The 16,928-nt window shown below is 40.5% G+C and overlaps 1 pseudogene; it reads left to right on the top strand.

Moving 5' to 3' along the window:
* Window positions 1-5,714: 5,714 nt before the first annotated feature.
* The window catches only part of LOC114043829, a 41,155-nt pseudogene continuing 29,941 nt past the window's right edge, over window positions 5,715-16,928 (top strand).

Below are 16,928 nucleotides of genomic sequence, written 5' to 3'. Positions count from 1 at the left end.
CTCTTATGATGACTAAAAGAAATAGAATCAAATGAATTTAACATATGCATGCAATCTTTATAGCCTCAAAGGGCCTGGGTTTAAATCTCACCTTGGTTCTTACTACATATATGACCTTCATCTTTTCTTTCTAGACTGTTTATAAAATTTGTAAAATGAGGGTGTGTGAACAGACTTTACGGCTTCTGAGACCCCATCTGGTTCTGGGCGACGATACTGTAATCACAATTTTCCTATTAGAAAGCATGTTTTTCCTGGTTGTTGAGGCTTATCCACCTCCAAGAATTATTATAAGGAAAATGCTTTGGAAATCTTAAAGTACTGCAGAACTGAGAGTCATTGTGATTCATAATATATCGTTGTAGATTTTCCCTCATCATTTTATGTTTTTTAAAAAATGATATGTCATATGGAAAAATGCCCTAAATCACTGTTGATTAGAGAAATGCAAATCAAAACAACTCTGAAGTACCACATCACGCCTATCAGAATGGCTAGCATGACAAAACAGGAAAAGGATAAATGTTGGAGAAGATGTGGGAAAATTGGAACACTAATGCATTTTTGGTGGAGTTGTGAAATGATCCAACCATTTTAGAGAACAATTTGGAACTATGAACAAAGGGCTACAAAAATGTGCATACCTTTTAACCCAGCAATAGCACTTCTAAGTCTGTATCTCAAAGAGATCATAAAAAAAGGAAAAGGACCCATATGTACAAAAATATTTATAACAGCTCTTTTAATGGTGGGAAAGAATTGGAAATTGAGGGGATGCCCATCAGCTGGGAAATGGCTGAACAAGTTATGAATGTAATGGAATATTATTGTGCTATAAGAAAGGATGAGCAGGCAGGCTTCAGAAAAACCTGGATAGATTTATATAAAACGATGCTGAGTGAAGTGAGCAAAATCAGGAGAACATTGTACACAATAACAGCCACATTGTGTGATAACTAATTTGATAGATTTATCTCTTCTTAGCAATGCAAGGATCTAAGACAACTCCAAAAGACTCATGATGGAAAATGCTCACCACATCCAGAAAAAGAACTGTGGAGTCTGAACGTAGAACTAAGCATATTATTTTCTCTCTCTCTCTTTTTTCTTTTTTTTTTGTTTCTTCTTTTTCACGGTTTCTTGCATTGGTTCTAATTCTTCTTTACAACATGACTAATGTGAAAATATATTTAATATCAAATTGCATGCTGTCTTGGGGTGGGGAGAGGGGAGAGATGGGAGAAAATTTGGAACTTAAAATCTTATGGAAGTGAATGTTGAAAACTGAAAATAAATAAATAATTTTTTAAAATGATATGCCAGCAGGAGTCATCATAATAATAATAGAGGAAGATTTAAGGATTGTACATCATTTTATTGCCATTCTGTCATTTAATCCTCATGACTACCCTGTGAGATAAGTACTATGGAGGTCATTATCCTCATTTTACAGATGTGGAAACTGAAGGTTAGTGGGGTTAAGTGATTCACTCATGGTCACATTGTTGAAGTTTGGTGTGCTGGGAACTCTGAAATGCAAGGGTACAGGGCGGGTCTGCCTGGAAAGAATTTGACCACTCAAGCCTCCTTTCAGTCAGAGTAGCGAGGTTTTATTATAACACCAATTAGGCAGGTGAGATTCCTCACAAATCTGCAGTATTTGTGACATACAGGTGGTCCAGATTCTAAGAATCTGTGCCATTTAACGGGAGCAAGATTGTTATTTTTATACAGAAAGAGTGTGGGAAGGTCTGGATAGGATTAAGAAGTAGCAAGTAGCCTGGGGTGGGCCAGGTGCAGACAATGGAAGGAGTTAAGTGACCAGAGAGCCACAGCGAAAGGGCAGTTAAAAAGATTATTGACTGGGAGGCCAGTTGCCTCAGGCAAATGGCAGAGATCTGGGCTGCTGAAATATGTAGGAAAGTTCAGGGATTCTTAGGGGTTCAGGTCCCATACCCATCAACACAACTCATAAGTATCCTCCTAGGCAGGGTTCAAACTCGGGTCCATCCTGACTCCAAGGCCAGTGCTCTTCGTTTCCATAAAAATGTCCTCCGAAGAATATTCAAATGATAATGTCTTTCATATTCCAGATCCCAGAATCACTCCCTTAGTTAATCAAGGGTTAAATTGCACAAAGATCCAATGGGTTTCACACTGGACAAGTTTTGCCAGTTCATTTGGTAACTCTGGTTGGAGAGTTTATTATCTCTGTTTGGACTCCAAGAACCTGTTGAGAGCTACCTACGCAGCAAGCCAGGAGTTCACCCTGTTCTTTGTATTGTTAGGAATTTATAGCAGAGTGAGGGTGGACAAGAATTAACAAGGCTTTCAAGTTAATTTACCTTCCTCTCTCAGATTTGGGCTGCAACCACACTGAGCACAAGCACTTTCCAGCTGATCTTTCCTCTTCAGTAAACACACAACCCAAAGGAACATGACTTTTCTGAATTGCGTCCTGGGATAACCTTAGCTTGGGCCATATTCATTGGCTTTCTTTTACCTTCTCTCCCTCTAATTTTAGTGGCAGACATGGAAGGGAGGAGTACCTTTCAGGTATGCTGAACCTAGGTGGTTAAAAATCTTGCCCGAAAGTCAAGAGTAAAAATTATTATGTATTAGCACAAGTATAAAAATATGCAATCATAAGCTCCTCAGGCAAAGAAATTTAGGGTTGCTTTGCATTTTGTATTCTCTAGAATCATACTTCTCAGAAGATGTGAACGTAAACCATTATCATTTGTCACACTTAAAAACTTAGGAAAAGAGTAATAGGAACAGATTGTGTAGAATCTACCGATATAAAAGTAATAGTGTTAACTTGTGAGGGACTGTCTATGTTGGCAGCTACCAGGTGGACGTTGTGGCAAGATTGGGGTAGAATCTGGGTATTTGGAAGTCGAGGCAGGGGCCGTGGTAGGCGGAGTCGTGGTGAACTGGGATGGGCTGGGTACGGAGAAGCCCTGAGGCAGTGGGCAGTGCTATGTGAGATAAGCTGGGTGCAAGGAAGTAGCCGGAGCTTGTGCTCCTGAGGCAAGGGGCAGTGGTGGGACGGCAGAGGACTGAGTTCCCTTTGCTTAGTCCCCTCCCTATATGCAACGTCAACCCCAGACGCCTCCTTCCTGTGACCTTCCTGACTTCCTGGGTCCCTTTGTGTAGCACTGACCCCAGACGCCTCCTCCTGGTATCTGAGTCTGACTTCCTAGGTCACGTACTCTGTGCACTAATCCCAGACGCCTCCTTCCTGTATCCGGTCCTAGCCTCCTGCGTCACTCCCTCTCCCTTGGTGTGCTAAACTCAGACAGCCCCTTTCCAGTATCTGACCCTACAATCATTGGCTAGTAAGCGGGCTGGGGAGGAGGGGCTAAGTAGGTACTTAAGGAACGAGGTGGTCAGATCACGCGCTCTCTCTTGGCTCCTGCTCTGTTGCTCTGGCCTTCCTGCTTGGCTTTGCTGTGATGGCTTGCTGTGATGGCCTCTGAATAAAGCTCTGGTGTTGGCACCTCCCGATGGCTCGTCTCTGTGTGTTTAGCCGGTTGAGGACCGAAGACTGATGAGTGAGTATGACTCTGGCAGCCTGCTCCTTATAGGAGGAGTGTTCGGCGCAGCTGGCATAAGGTCGGCGCAGCCGGTACATTAACTCATGATTACATATAACTTTACACACTAAAAAGCAGTTTCAAACATTGTTTCATTTGATCTTCACAACATTTTTGTGGGGTAAGTAGTACCAGTATTATTGTCACATTTTACAGGTGAGGAAAACTGAGGCTTAAACAAATGACTGCCATAAGGTGCCATAGGTAATAAGTGATAGAACTGTGTAATCTTGTGCAAATCTCTCCAAGCATCAATTGACTCATAAAATTTGGAGATTCAAATCCAAATATTCTGGTTCCAAGGTTAATGTTCTTTCCACTACACCTTGAACCTGAAATGGATGCATCTTATACAATACCTCAAAAGTCAAACTAACAGGTGACAGCCTGCAGGGGTGGGAAACCTGTGGCCTCAAGGCCACATGTGGCCCTTTAGGTCCTCAAGTGTGACCATTTAACTATATTTTAACTTCACAGAACAAATCCCCTTAATAAAAGGATTTGTTCTGTAAAACTTGGATTTAGTCAAAACGCTGCACCCAAGGACCTAGCGGGCCACATGTGGCCTTAAAGCCGCAGGTTTCCCACTTTGGCCTAGAGCAAGAAGTACTTTTGTGAAGTCTGCTCATGAATATATTTAAATGGTCTATCAATTATTTTTGGGTTGCAAGTGAAATTGAGAATCTTCTGTGCATCCTAGATTCAGCTCTCAATTGGTTGGAAGCATGTTAACCAAGGTGACCTTGGCTTTTGACTTTTGACTGTCCTTTTCTGTTTACCCTTTTTTTGGTTACTTCTGTACCCTTTAAGATGCCTCACTGAAGAGTGGAAGTTCTCCCCTCCTCCTGTAAACCTTTGAATACTCTATATCAAACCCTGAGAGTCTTCCCATCCCAGATCAATTTTTTTAATAAAGTAAAGAGGCCATTCTTTGCCTTATTTTTTATTAAGCCTTAATCACTGAATGGGCATCGCCTCAGTCAAACTGAGACCTGTTAAAAACGTTAGCTTGAAAAGGCCAAGGTCCCCCACTTGCATCCAGTCATCCTGATCTATACTCGCCAATGGACCCAGATGGCTCCAGAGAAGAAAGTGGGGCTGGTGACTTTGCACAGCCCTCCCTCACTTAACTCCAATTCACTGTATGTCATGACATCATCTCCTGGATGTCATGGTCCTCTTCGAGAGCAAAGGATCAACAACAACAATTAGAAGTTGAGGAAGGTCCTGACTGAACCGGAGACCGTGCTCTCCAGTGTGCGATTCTGAGTCTGTCCGGCCAAGTTAAGCTCAGAAAGGCTCAACACCAGGAACTTGATCACTCCATGATGAATTATTTTTGCCCAGTCCTTGCTGCCCACCCCCAGCAATTGTTTTCTCCCCAAATTTCTCATAGTCCTTTGCCTGTGCCTCACTTTTGTACTCAACTCATCATGTATCATAGGGACTTAGGTACGCATCTTTCCCCCCTATAAATTTTAAACTCCTTAAAAGCAGGGTTTTCTTCATCCTTGGTGCTAAATACAATGCACTGTGCACAGGAGACATTAAGTGCTTATAGGACTAGAAAAGACTTTAAAGAGATTGTTTAGTCCAGGGGTTCTTAACCTAGGGTTTATGAACTTTTTTTTTAATTTTTAATGCTTTTATTTCAATATAATTTATTTCCTTTGCAATCCTGTGTATTTTATTTTATGCACTTAAAAACGTTATTCTGAGAATAATGGGCTTCACTGGTTATCAAAGTGGTCCATGACACAAAGAAGAATAAGGACCTCTGATCAAGTCCAACTCCCTCAGTTTACTGACAAGGACATTGACGTTCAGAGAAGTTAAGGGATTGGCCCGAGGTCACACAGGAAACAATAAGAATTTGAACCCAGATCCTCCAATTCTAGATTCAGCACTCTCTCATTGTCTCCTATTGAATTGAAGAGTATTCTCATACTCAATTTCTTTAAGAACTGCTCACTAGTGTTTTCTAGCCCCATAAATCAATCCTTCTATAGGTTCAAAAATGTTTTGAATATCCTTTAAAGGATCACCTTTAAGTCAGACAGAGAGACTGAGTCAGTGCCCTGAAGTTGGTGACCATGAATGTGCCAGTAGCCTGCAATGAGGCCACCCACCACCACAGGGCAGTGTGAGACTGCTGTCTCAAAGGTGTTGAGCAACTGAACAATACAATACTTCAGGCCTTTATAACATGTGGCCTGCGGGCCGCTTGCGGGCCATCAAAGGATTTTGGGTGGCCCAAGAAAAACGTAGAGGATGTGAAAGAAAGTAAAGATGCAAGAGTACTTTTCTGTGCCCCGCTTAACCCGCCTTCCGTTAGTCATTATTGTGCTGTCATGTAACTTGGTGGGTGGTTTGCCACTGCGCTCCATCTCCTGTTTGTCACGTGACCCACAGCAACCAACTACTGACCGTCTGTCTCTACTCTGAGAGGAGCGAGAGTCGTACCTTTTCCCCGTGTTTTCAATTGTTACTGGTGTTGAACAGGGACAAAGTGAGCGCCACACGCGCCAATGCAACTGATGCCTGCTATGTGATGAGTGGCAACACGAGAGCTTCTTCTCCTCCCTTGCTGTGTGGCCACCCTCCAAGTTACATGAGTGTCTGCAGCCTCTCCAAGGTCAGACGTTCGGTTCAGTACTTCTTTATACCTGAGCAGTTGCTGTGGAGACTTTTTGGTTCTAACATTAAAATTTTTGAGGTGACTTTGTAAAATAGGTGATAAAAAAGAAATGAAAGTTCAAATCAGAACATAGAGTGTTTAATCCAGAGTGGAAAAATAGATACTTGTTTACTTACATGAGAGACAAAATATCACACCGTGTTTTCGAAGAAGTAATAGCTGTTCCAAAGGAATACAATCTCCGTTGCCATTTCAAATCAGAACATCCTGACTAAAGGCAAATTGGACACCAATGAAAAACAAATCAAAGCATCCAAATTGTTGAAAAATCTCAGTGGGAGCAATGGTTTTTCAAGAAAGTAAACTCAGAAAATTAGGTGTCTACTAAGGTTAGTTTTCAGATTTCTAAAGAAATTGCTGCTCCTGGGAAGTCTTTTACTGAAGGTGACTTCATAAAGAAGCGTTTACTGATTGAAGTTTCTGGATTATATCCCAATTAAAAAAGTGTTTTTGAGAAATAGTTTAATCATTAATTATACCTTTACTTGAAAAGGGAGCCCCTAAAAACCTATCTGTGGCCCAAAGAAGTTTAACTTATTTTAATTTTGGCCCCTACCTACTGCCAAGTTGTGCAGGTCTACAATAGTTGTACAATTCTTGATTACCAGAGGCAAATGGAACCAAGTTAGGAGGGGTAAATGAAATTCACAATGATTTCTGAAAAGACTGGAAAGACTTACATGAACTGACGCATAGTGAAGTGAACAGAATCAGGAGAACATTATACATATTACCAGCAATATTGTTTGATGAAGAAATGTGAATGACCTAGCTATTCTCAGCAATACAATGATCCAAGACAACGTCAAAGGACTCATGATAAAGCATACTATCTGCCTCCAGAGAAAGAACCGATATTGAATACAGACTGAAGCATGGGATTTTTCACTTTCTTTCACTTTTTTCTTTTCTTTGAGTCTTCTTGTACAAAATGACTAATGTGGAAATGTCTTACATAATTGCACATGTATAACCTATATCTGATTGCTTACCTTCTCAGGGAGGGAGGAAAGAAAGGAGGAAGGGATAAGGAACTCAAAACTTTAAATAAAAATGTTTAAAAATTGGGGGAAAAAAATAAAACTCATAAGTGTTCAGAAAATCATTGCAAGTTCCTCATGCAAACTATTCCAACTTCATCATCCAGTACCTCAACTAAGATAAAAATAATAATAAAATTGAATGATCCCCCCGCTTTTCTTCTTTAATTACTTTAATATCTGTGATGTGGAAGGAATGCTGGATTTGGAATTTGAAGATGTATATTTCTATCTTGACTCCATCACTTGCTAGGTGTGTGATCTTGGACAAGTCAAACAACCTCTTTGGGCTTCAGTTCCCTCAGCAGTAAAATGTGGGATCAGACTAAATAATCCTGAAGTTTCCTGACAGCTCTAATGGTCAATGAACTCTTACTTACTTCAAAACTTCAAAGTTCTACAAAGTTCCCTTGGCACTAGCTACTCCCACTACTGTCTAGGCACTCTCCCCACCCACTCCAGCGCTCATCTGCCAGGGAAGGAGATGCCAGCTGCCACTGCTACAATCTCTACAAACCTTTCTATGTTCACAGTGTTGATGCCAAAGGAAGGAAACTCACAAGAGAAGCAAAGGCAAATCAATAACCTTGCTACAAGTCCATCTGAGTCCATGTTCCACCTAAGAAGTGCTAACTTCTGCCCTTCACTGAAATTATCTCCTATCATCTGGAGAGGTGCATGATGGGTGGACAGTGGAAAATGTAGGTAATGTGAAAACAAAAGATATCAATAAAAATGTACTTTATAAATGTATATGTGGAGAGGCTGAGTCAAGATAACTTCTCCATAAAGGTCTACTCTAGAAAATGCACCAAACTGAATCTTGATTGGGGAATCTAAGAAAAAGTCACAGTAGGTCATATTTCCAGCCCAAGTCAACATAGGGAACAGACAGAAAGGTCTGTATGCACTGGAGACAATCTGGTGGGGCGTGCCAAAGCATTATAATACATTACAGAAACTAAAAAGGAATTGTGTCCCAGAGCAGGAAGAAGTCTTATGGGCACCATGACCTTGTGCAGGCAGCAGAAACAGGTGACAGCTAGCAGCCTTGTTGCTCAGTACCCAGTTCCAGGTCACAGATATAGGACAGACTGAAGATTGGGATCTAGCCCTAGGGGTGGCATTGAAGGGTACGATGTAGTCTTGGGTTCTTGTTCTTGTACTGTCAAGGAACAAGTTTAGGAGCAAACCAGTGACTGGCTAGAAAGACAGGAGTGGAGTGGTATCTCAGTTCTTATTACCAGCCCAGTTAAAACCTGCAGCAAAATAACCAGGGCAGGAATTCCAGACCAAAGGGGACCCTGCAATTCTGTTCCTCTGAACCTGTAGAACTTTCCATGTAGACAATAGTAGCTGAGTTTAGCCACAGTCTACTGGAACTTCCAACTAGGGTCAAGTCAACAGGAGTATTACATGGACTGAAATCCAGATCAGGAATTTGCAGATCTCAGATCAAGAACAGACCTTACCTCAGATAATACCACTTTGGGAGCACTGAAACTTGCAGGTTCCCTAAGATTCCAGAAAAACACAACAAACAATAGCCCAAAAAGTAGCAGAAAGACCCAAGAGGACAAAAGCTCAGCCCAGACATTCTTCCCGGAAGTGCCCAGAGCCTGACACTAACATAAAGTCCAAAGTCAAGAAGTAGGCAGAAGAAAAAGCAAGCACAAAAAGAATCCCACTACAAAGAGCTATTATGATGACAGGATATCACTACATCCAGGTGATATGGTGAAAGGAAGACTCAAGACACAAGCCAATGACTCCAAAACATCTATAACCAAAGCCTCAAAGTAAAATGCAACTTGGGTATAAGTCCAACCAGAATTCTTAGAAGAGATAAAGCAAGAGTTTTTTAAAAGAACTAAAAAATGATTTAAAAAAAATACAAATGAAAATACTAGAGGGAAAATTGGAAAAAGAACTGAGAGCTATGGAAGAGAGTTTTGGAAAGAAAATTAACATCTTGGAACAACAGATAAAAACCTTACCTAAGAAAAATATATGTGTACACCCCAAATCATTTTTGAGACCAAATGTGTGAACCAGAGGCTCTCTTCAGTCACTACCAAGCTGCCATAAGATGAAAAAAAAACGCTCCAAATCACTGACAATTAAATAAAGACAAACCAAATTAACTCTGATTCTACCTGAAACCTGACACAGATTGGAAAAAATGACAAAAAAGGAAAATGACAATTGTTGGAGGGGCTGCAGAAAGTCAGGTACGCTGGTACACTGTTGGTGGAACTGTGAATTAGTCCAGCCACTTTGGAAAGCAAGCAACTAATCAATCAACAAGCACTTATTAAGTATTTAATATGTACCAGGCACAGTGTTAAGCACTGGGGACACAAAGAAAGGCAAAAGACAATCTTTGCCCTCAAAGAGCTAGCAATCTAATGGGGGTGACAACAAGCAAACTAATAGTACAAACAAGCTCATATAGGATAAATAGGAAATAATTAAGAGAGGGAAAGCATTAGAGTTAAAGAGGGATTAGGAAAGGCTTCTGACAGAAGATAGGATTTTTTTTTCTAGGCAATTGGGGTTAAGTGACTTGCCCAGGGTCACACAGCTAGTAAGTGTCAAGTGTCAAGGTCCAAGGCTGGATTTGAACTCAGGTCCTTCTGACTTCAGGGCCAGTGCTCTATCCACTGTGCCACCTAGCTGCCCCAGAAGACAGGATTTTAGTTGGGACTTAGAGGAGGCCAAGGAGGTCAGTAGGGGGAGAACTCCAGTCATGGGAGACAGAGAGAAAATGCCCAGAATCAAGAGATGGAGTGTCTTGTTCATGGTGCAGCCAAGAGAACAATGTCACTAAATGAAAGAGTATGTGTTGGGGAGCAAGGTGTAAGAAGACTGGAGTGGTAGAAAGGCATTAGGCGATGAAGGGCTTTCAGTGCCAAACAGATCCTTTTGTATTTGCTCCTAGAGGCAATTGGGAGCCAGTGAAGTTTATTGAGTAAGGAGAGTGACATGGTCTTTGTTTTAGGCAAATCACTTTGGTGTCTGAATTGAGGATGGATTGGAGTGGGAAAGAGACTTGAGGCAGGCTAACTCACCAGCAGGCTATTGCAATAGTTCAGGCATGAGGTGATGAGGGCTTGCACTAGAGTGGTGGCAGTGTCAGAGGAAAAAAAGTGGATGGATATGAAATATGTTGCAAAGGTAAAATCAATAGGCCTTGGCAAAAGATTGGATAATGGTGGGGGAGGGATGGTGGTGATGATGAGAGATGGTGAGGAGTCCAAGATGACGCCTACGTGGTGGTCCTGAGGAACTGGGAAGATGGTGTTGCACTCCACAGTAATAGTGAAGGTACGATGAAGGGAGGGTTTAGAGGGAAAGATAATGAGTTCTATTTTGGACATGTTGAGCTTAAGATGTCTACTGGACATCCCGTTCCAGATGCCTGAAAGGCAGCTGGAGAGGTGAGGTTGGAAGTTAGCAGAGAGGTTGGGACAGGATAGGTAGGCTTAAAAATTGTCAGAATAAATATGGTAATTAAATCCTTGAGAGTTGATGAGATCACCGAGTGAAATATGGGATTCCTACAATTTGAGGTCATGATCTGGATGAGGATATAACAAAGAAGCCTGACAAGGAGCAGTCAAATAGGTAGGAGGAGAACCAAGAGAGAGTGGTGCCCCAAAAACTTAGAGAGAAGAGAGTATCATGGAGGAGCGGTAGTCAACCTTGTCAAAGGCTGCAGAGAGGTCAAGGAGAAAGAGGATTAAGGAAAGGCCATTGGATTTGGCAACTATGAAATCATTGGTAACTTTTAAGAGAACAGTTTTTATGGAATGATAAGGGTGGAAGCCAGATGGTAAGGGGGTAAGAAGAGAGTGAAAGGGGACAGCTAGGTGACACAGTGAATAGAACACCAGCCCTGGAGTCAGGAGGACCTCAGGTCAAATCTGGCCTCAGATACTTATTTGTTGTGTGACCCTGGGCAAATAAGTTAACCCCAATTGCCTCAACAACAACAACAACAAAAAAAAAAAGAGAATGAGAGGAGAGAAAGTGGAGGTACCTTTTGGAGATGACCTTTGTGGAGATTGGACACAAAGGACAGAAAAGATATAAGATGACACAGAGATCAAGTGAGGGTTTTTTCAAGATTGAGGGAGACACAGGCCAGTTTGTAGACAGTAGGAAAGCAGCCAGTAGAGAGGGAGAGATTAAAAATAAGTGATGGGACAGGCAGGGGTGACAGAAGGAATGATCTGTTAAAGTACTAAGCACCGGGGATACAAAGGAAAGCAAAGATAACTGTCCCTACATTTAAGGAGCTCACATTGCAAGAGGGAAGACAACATCTCAGTAACTAAGTACGTAGATAGAATAGTTGGAACACCATCCCAGAAGGAAGGCACTAAGAGCAGGGTATACTGGAAAAGTCCTCCAGCAAGTGAGATCTGAGCTGAGTCTTAAAGGAAGCCAGGGAAGCCAGGAGGCAGAGGAGAGGAGAGGGAGCATTTTTGGAATAGGGGGTTGTCATGGAGTGCCAAGGAAAAGCAAGTAAAGGATTAAAAAAATAGGAAAGCTGGAAAGGTAAGAAGGGGTACCTGCACCCTGTCAACCAGGGTCCCAATGTCATAGTACCCCTTTACCAGAAGTCCAGCAACTTTCCCTTCCTCCCTTAATGCCCTGGGTAGATATTTCGATGGCTTCCTCTCCCACACAATTGCACCTGGGGTTGGAAGATCTGGAAGTTCAAATCCTGCTACTGATATTTACTGCTGGAATGACTTTGGACAAGTCACTTAGCCTTCTTGGGGCTTAGTTTCCTCGTCTGTAAAATGAGAAGGTTGAAAATGATAGGGGCAGCTAGGTGGCGCAGTGGATAGATCTCTGGCCTTGGAGTCAGGAAGACCTGAGTTCGAATCCGGACTGGGACACTTGACACTTACTAGCTGTGTGACCCTGGGCAAGTCACTTAACCTCAATTTCCTTACCAAAAAGCAAAAAAAAAAAAAAAAAGAAATTGATGGCGTCTGAGACCCTATCCACCACTGGAGCCATGACTATGACCACTATGATTATCCTCTATGTAGCTACTGCAACTCCTCCCTCACTATAGAGGTGAACGGAATTTAGTCACAAGTACTAAGCTAGAGAAGAGGGAACATGGCTTCATGGCTACCCATGCTGGACTTAAGAAGATCTGGTTCAAATCCTACCTCTGGCACTTACTAGTTCTGTGACCAGTATCAAGTCACTATCTTATTATTTTTGTGACTTGAATAAAAATCTTCACTTTTCAGCAGAAATGTACAGAAATCAATCTCTAAGGTCCATTCTAGTACTAATATTAGATAAGTTATTAGGGTTGGGACACTGAATCTTGTCTTAATTATTAGTTATTTGGTTTAGTTCTTGGCCAAGACAAATTCAATCAATTAAATATTTCATTTTAAAAATGTATATGAGTCTAGCAGCTCTTTTTGTGGTGGTCAAGAATTGGAAATTGAGAGGATGCCCATCAATTGGGGAATGGCTGAGCAAGTTGTGGTATGTGAATGTGATGGAATACTATTGTGCTATAAGAAATGATGAACAGGCTGACTTCAGAAAAACCTGGAAAGACTTGTATGGTCTGCTGCTGAGTGAAGTGAGCAGAACCAGGAGAATGTTGTACACAATAACAGCCACGTTGTGTGATGACTAATATTGATAAACTTAACCCTTCCTGGCAATACAAGGATCTCCCTTGTGATGGAAAATGCTATCCACACTCAAAGAAAGAACTATGGAAGCTGAATTGCTATTTTTTTTCTCTTCTGTTGAGTTTTGTTTCCTCTTTCTGATGGTTCCTCCTATTGGTTTTAATTTCTACTTACAACATCGCTAATGTGAAAATATGTTTAATACGAATGTAAATGTATAGCCTATATCAGATTATGCACTGTCTTGGGGAGGGTGGTGGAGAGGAAAGGGGAGAAAAATTTTAAACTCAAAAGCATATGAAAGTGATTATTGATAAATCAAAATAAATTAATAAAAAAAGAAAAAATGTATATGAGTCAATAAAGCTGACAGTGCTGAGAAAAAGAAGAAAAAAACCATGATCCTGGTCTATATTAGAACAAAAACCAATATTCTGGGATATATTAGAAAAAATATGTCATGTAAGAGCCAGAGATGCAATCCTTCACCTGGATGTTCATATCCTTTTTAGGGTATTATATATACATAATTATTACATATTATATTATACATATTATGTATACATACTATAGCATAGGCTGAGCACACATTAGAAAAGAAAATGGAAATGAGGAAGGAGAGTTCAGAAAGGTTAAAAAGGAGATGAAATAAATAAAATATAGTTCATATGATGAAAAGTTATAGAATTTGGCACCATTTAGTCTAATGAAATAATAGAAATTCATTTTTGCTTAGGTTTGGTTCTTGATTTTGTGCTATGGTTTTCTCTAATTGTATAAGCTTATATGTTGCACCCAAATTTCCTGCATCCAACCTAAATACTAGTTTTCTTCCTCTCCACTCCCACTTCCAAAGACCTATGGCATGAATTAGATGAGTCAAGTAAGGCTTATTTTCAGGATCTGTTTCTTAATGTAAATTTATATAGTTTATTTTTTGTGGACTGGATATAATTTGTGATGTATGTAAGGGACTTTTGTTGTGGCTACAGAAACAGAGCAGAGCCTCCCCTCTTCCCTCCCATTCTTATCTTTGCAGTGTTTCTCAAGGCTTATTTGGGCCTCTATAGTGATCATTTTCATGGCCATACTGGATACCAGAGCAGAGTTGGAGTATGTAAAGGGTGAAGAGCTGCCTACTTATGAAGAGAAAAGTCTGGACATGAAAGGAGTTAAAAGGACAAAGGGAAAGGGGTGGAGCATTTACCCACACCCTTGGAGAAACTAGGTGGAAGATGTTGACGTGATAGGTTGGAGGAAAGCCACACTGCTTGCTCACTAAGACAGGGACAGATGAAGGGAATTCACTTATTTTAGCTAAGTCTATTGGTACAGCTACGGCCCCCTTCCTCCTGAAGGAAGATTTATGGCAAACATGGATAAAGGTTGCATGGAATGAAGTGTGGACAGGTTTTAAATTACCCATATTAATGTGTAATATTTACATAAATTTTGACATAATGACATTGACAATATTTACATACCATGTCATCCAGTTGTTTTGAGGAAAGTATTTTGTAAAGCTCAAGGCACTAGAAGGATTTTTTTGTTGTAATGCCAAAGTACAAGCAATTAATTTATTGGGTCTACTCCTCCTTGGCAAGTGTTATAAATTATCTATTTAAGGCTACTGAAATTTGGATGACTTCAGAGATAACTACCAGGGGGCACTTAGGCATTAAAGAGGCAAATGATTGTTTCGGCAGAGTGGTGGATCAAGACGGAGGGCACATGGTCAGTATAGGGAAGAGGCCAAAGGAATCTACTTACTGTTTGTGACACCTAGAAATGAGAGCTTAAGACACAGGCTTATTGTAGGCCCTGGCACACGATAAGCTCTTAAGACATGCTTGTTTTAATTTGCATTTCTCTAATCAATAATGATTTAGAGCATTTCTTCATATAACTATAAATTGTTTTGATTTCTTCATTGGAAAGCTGCCTGTTCATATCCTTTGACCATTTGTCAATAATGAAGAGCAAGATGAGCAGAACCAAGAGAACATTGTATACAGTAATGGCAATATTATTTTAAGAATGACTTTGAGTGAATAAGTCATTTTGACTATCATAAATACCCAAATTAACTATAAAGGACTTATGAAGAAAGATGTTATCTGCATCCAGAGAAAGAACTGGTAAATAGAAGTATGTAGAGAATAATTTTACATTTTTATACCTATTTGTGTCTAATGGTAGTCATCGGGGGAGGGGGGAGAAAAAAGGGGAGAAAAGAGGAAAAAAATTTACTTGATAACTTTATTATGTATTTAAAAGGAATAATAAGTTGTATGTAACAGATTAGCAATTTCATGTGCAATCATCTATTTTTATTATACAATGTTATAGAAATGCTTATTTTATTCCATTTTTAAAAATAAATAAATGAATTAAAAAATGCATGCTTGTTGACTGACTTGTTTAACTATGTGTGTGTGTAGGGCTTTCTAACAAAAGAGATGAAAATGTGTTGTCTACCACAGGGCAGTCTTTCCTAAGAATGTTAATAGTATATGTTCCTCCCCTGAGTATAATCTATGACAGTTCCAATAGATGGTGGCAGAAGCAAGTCAGCTGAGAAGCAATGGCCAGAAGCCTTGGAGGTAAAGTGGAACAAGGGGTAGCCAGGTGGTGCAAGGGGATAGAGCTCTAGCATTGGAGTCAGGAGGACCCAAGTTCAAATCGGACCTCAGACACTTGACATTTAGTAGCTGTGTAACCCTGGGCAAGTCACTTAACCCCTATTGCCTCACCAAAAAGCCAAAAAAAAAAAAAGAGAGAGAGATAAAGTGGAACAGCAACAGCAAGAGGACCTAGCTCTAGGACCATACCAAGGCATATGCCAGAAGTAGAGAGGAAAATTGGTGAGACACAGCCAGCTGCCTGGAAATAGCTAGGAGAAGCGTTCCAGCCACAGCACAGCCTTTCATCTGTATGAGTTTTCTAGAAAGCTTTCCTTTCCCACTAATGTAGGAGTCTACAGGAGATTGCACCACTTCATGAATGGAGAGGGAAGAGGTAGCCTTGAGAAGATGCTGTTACTTTGTTATTCTTTCTTAATTAAATGCTTTGCAATTTGATTTATAATGATTGCCTGGTCTTTTGGAAAAGGATGCACTGGATGAAGCTTGAGCTTTGTTTGCTCATTCATCATTACTCGAAATACCTCACACTAAATATAGGAGAGCAATGAGTTCCTGAGTCAAGAAGGATTCCATGAGATCCCATGTTATATGGTTATTATAGTATATAAGATATGTACATACATATGTCCATATGTAATTGTATGTGTAATATACTATATATTATAAGTAATATATTATTGTATATACCAAATGTGTATCTATACACATAGACAGATAGATAGATAGATAGATTTTGGTTGCGGAGGATAGCAGTTACATTATATTATTGAGTAAACTCCATGAATAACCTTTATGATAGTCAATAGTCATGTTCATGCTCTGACTTGGCACTTTCCAACTTAAGTTATCAAGGTTTAGTTTCTCTTTACTCAGTCAGTAGGTTCCAAAGATAAGATAAATTAATTATGTTCTTCCTGTGGTAAGTTCTTCCTTGCTGCCTGTCTCCTCTTCAGATATCTTGACCTTTTTGAAGCCTTTGACACTGGTGATCACTCTCTCCTCCTTGATACTGTCTTCTCTCTAGGTTTCTGGGACACCACTCTCTCCTGATTCTTCTCCTACCTTACTGATCATTCCTTCTCTGTGTGGAACCCCCTCCAGATCCCATAAGTGTCCCTCAGGGTTCTGTATTGGGCCCTCTTCTCTTCTCCCTTAATATTTCACTTGGTGATCTCATCAGCTCTCAAGGATTTAATCAGTATCTTTATTCTGGCAATTTTTAAATCTACCTACCCTGCCCCCATCTGTCGGAAGTTAGCAGATCTCCA

The sequence above is a fragment of the Vombatus ursinus genome, unplaced genomic scaffold, assembly GCF_900497805.2.
Source record: "Vombatus ursinus unplaced genomic scaffold, bare-nosed wombat genome assembly UNPS02014770.1, whole genome shotgun sequence".
In the NCBI taxonomy this organism is placed as follows: Eukaryota; Metazoa; Chordata; class Mammalia; order Diprotodontia; family Vombatidae; genus Vombatus; species Vombatus ursinus.
This window is presented reverse-complemented; position numbering and strand designations above follow the sequence as displayed.